General features: G+C 41.6%; 1 pseudogene; it reads right to left on the reverse strand.

Annotated features, from left to right (window-relative positions):
* Positions 1-1747: 1747 nt before the first annotated feature.
* On the reverse strand, positions 1748-2236 carry LOC112318575 (large ribosomal subunit protein uL11-like; annotated as a pseudogene).
* Between the last annotated feature and the right edge of the window lie 998 nt (positions 2237-3234).

Raw genomic sequence — 3234 nt, forward strand, 5'->3', positions numbered from 1 at the left:
AAATGTATCGTACAAAGAAAACAGGGTTACCATGAGCCCCAAAGGCAACTGTGAAGTGGTGGAAGGATGTCATTACAGGACTACACATGGGACTTAAAGATGAGTTGGATGGATGTTGATGGGTTTTTGAGCAGCCAGCCGCAACCCCACCTGCACTGCCATTTCATGGATAGCTCAAGGCAAGTCCTCTTCGTTTGCATTTGACAGCAAGATGCTTTTCTATTTCTTCTCTTGCCCATTAGGTCAATGTTCAGTTTTTGCCCTAGAGGCTTCCAGGTCAAACTTTTCCAACACCTCCTTTTTCTGAGGCATTGAGCCCATATGAATGATAAAAATTTCAGTTCATTTTTTAATGTCTTCCCATTCAAGGGATCTCATGTTGTTTATCACGCCTTTGATCTGTGTTTGTCACCCATTTTCTTGCTGTGCTGAGTGTCACTCTCAGTTAGGTACTGTTACTTACATAGCTGAAATGAATTTTAGAAGAATTAAAAAAGACACAAAGGCCATAAGTATAAAGAAGTCTATTCAAATGACCTTATACAATCACACTTACAACTAATAAACCAGCAAGTTGGTAAATATTACTATTCCTCAAGGCATTTATAGCAATTACCTAATGTTGTGTGAATATTACTTCAGTTTTTCTTACAGTACCGTCATCGTTTTCCTACTTATAAAAGATTTGTTATTACATGTGCTTTTGGGTCAGCTTTGATATTTACAAAATACCTGTGATCCTGCTTGTTATGGATGGATTCCATTGCGCCTAAGTAGACTGATTACTTTTGCCCTGGTGGTTGCTAGGGCAAAAGTGAATGATGAGCTAAAGCTTTGTTTTAGAGACATGTGTAGTGCAGGGGATGACATTTTTAGTGAAGTGACCTAAAATGTGACATTCAAACTTTGAGTAAGACTTTAGCTTCATCAAGGTTTACAGTCAGGACTGACCCAAAGCAATACTGTGGAATAGGTAACTTCTTCCTACCCCCTTTCCTTTTTAGCTGTCAAATGGCTCTCTGGCATCTCCTTGGTCCCTAAAGGGGCATTCTCTAGGGTGGCTCTTCCCTTTCACTGTCCCATTTGTTTCCAACTCAAAACTACAATGAACTTCGGGCATCCTTGTGACTCACTAGCTAATCTGGTAAATTTATGCTAAGGTCTTAATTCTTTATCAAAGGGTTAAATTTCAATCGTCTTGCTCTTGCAGATCATTGCAGATTTTAGCAAAATCCTTCCAAGTCTAAATCCAAAGCAGCAGTTACTGGTGGGGATTACAGGTCTCGTGGATCCTTAATTATTTGGGCCCCTGCTGCAAAGCTTCCCAGACTTTATTCTGAAAATTTAGGATTTGCAAATCCAAGTATTAAAAATACAGTGTGACCTATTTTATCGTTCTGTTTAAATGACCAAAAAATAAGAGTATGCTTTTCATGTACAATGTTTCCTTGTCCACATTTTTGTATTAAGTATTCTAATAGAATGAGTATTGATATGTCCAAATGGTAGGCAATTTAAACATATGAGACATTATAAAGTGAAAAGTAGAATCTCCTTGTCTCTCCACTCCTGTACCTGGTCTTAGTTCCCAGAGGCAGCTATGGTGGGCAGATTTGGTTTTTAGTGTTTCTGGAGGTTCTCCTTGTATGTTGAAATAAATACTCTTATGCCTTCTTCCCTCCCTTCTTTCCTCCCTTCCTTCCTTAGTTGTCAAATTATCAAATTGAAATATTTTCCTTTGTAGTTCTTAACTATCCAAGCATTCCACTGCCCCATTGCTGATGTTGTCTATGATATTATAGAAGGCGGCCATCATCACTGCAGCCCACAGACTGGGCTGTCCCCAGGATCTCTGTACTGGTTCCAGAGAGTGCTCTAGCTGAAGATCGGTGCTGCATCTGCTGGGCGATGTTGACAATCTCATCAAAAGTGATATTTCCACTGTGCTTAATGTTTTTTTGCTTCTTTCTGTCTCTTGGCAGTTCTTTGAGAACTTTGATGATCAGGGCAGAGGCAGAAGGCACTGCCTCAGTCTGGGCCTGTCTGTTCTGATGGTCAGTTTCACTGTAAACCTCGGACACTTCCAATCACCGGTTGCTTTGGCGATGTCATCACCAACCTTTTTTGGAGACAGGCCCAGGGGGTTTGACCGTGGGTGCCAGGGCAGATGTGACTTCCCACCAGTGCACCTCAGGTATCTGACTTTGATCTCGTTGAGGTCGAATTTCAGCCGCATGGTGGAAGTGGCTGGTGTTGGATGAACCTGGATTCTGGACCCGAAGAAAGTTGCACCTAATGCCTCCTTCAAGCCCAAAGCCTAAAGAGTTGAGTATTTTAAAAGTCTGGTTCCTCCATTGTTTCTAGGATTAGTTGTTCTTTTTGTTCATCTTGGTCTTTGTTTTTCTATTCTTCTGGACTTTCTTGGATGTTGGACACACTTTTATGATTCACTCATTTTCATGAGCGGAGAGCTGTACCGGTGAGTACAGGTAGCTGATGTGTGTAGCTCTGCATGTAGAAGGCTCTCTTCTGAACAGGTCTGACTGCAGTCTGTGCAGTTGGGGGCATGCGTCCGCACAATAGATGTCCTTGCGGGTCACCTGAGCAGGGCAACCTGACTCTGGGAATACAAAGCGTTTGGTCTGCCTTTCCTTTTCCATTGTTTTCCCTCTGTCTCTCTCCTGAAGGTCCAGGTTCCCCTCAAACTTTCTCTCTTGGTAGACCACATGCTTTTTACTAGGGGTTGGTTCTTGGGCTTCCAGAGTTCAGTTTGAGGGCAAAATCCTGCATTGGTTTCATTTTGTCACTAATGAATTCATTCTGTCACATAATAGTTTTCCCTGTTACTTCATAGGGATATGGAGAAAGAGTCAAAAGATGAGTGAGCAGGCCTGCGTATTGCGTTTCCCTTGCCTAGCAGGCATCGTGTGTGAACCAGAGCGACTTCTGCGTTATACTGACACCCTCCTCCTAGTGACCAATGGTGCATGAGGAGTTGGTGTTACAGAAGTGTGCACTGTAGTAGAGCAGTCTATATTTTGCATTGGAAGAGGTAGATTTATCTGGAAAGTTTAACTTTTCTCACCATAATCAGCAAAGAGGCTCAAGAGTAATATAAACTTAATTGTCGACAATAAAAACTTAAAAAAAATCAGAGTTGAAGTCAACAAATTTTGATTCACACACACACACACATATTCAAAAAAGACGTGGATTAACCAACGAGAGATAATG

Source organism: Desmodus rotundus, chromosome 3 (genome assembly GCF_022682495.2).
Source record: "Desmodus rotundus isolate HL8 chromosome 3, HLdesRot8A.1, whole genome shotgun sequence".
NCBI lineage: Eukaryota > Metazoa > Chordata > Mammalia > Chiroptera > Phyllostomidae > Desmodus > Desmodus rotundus.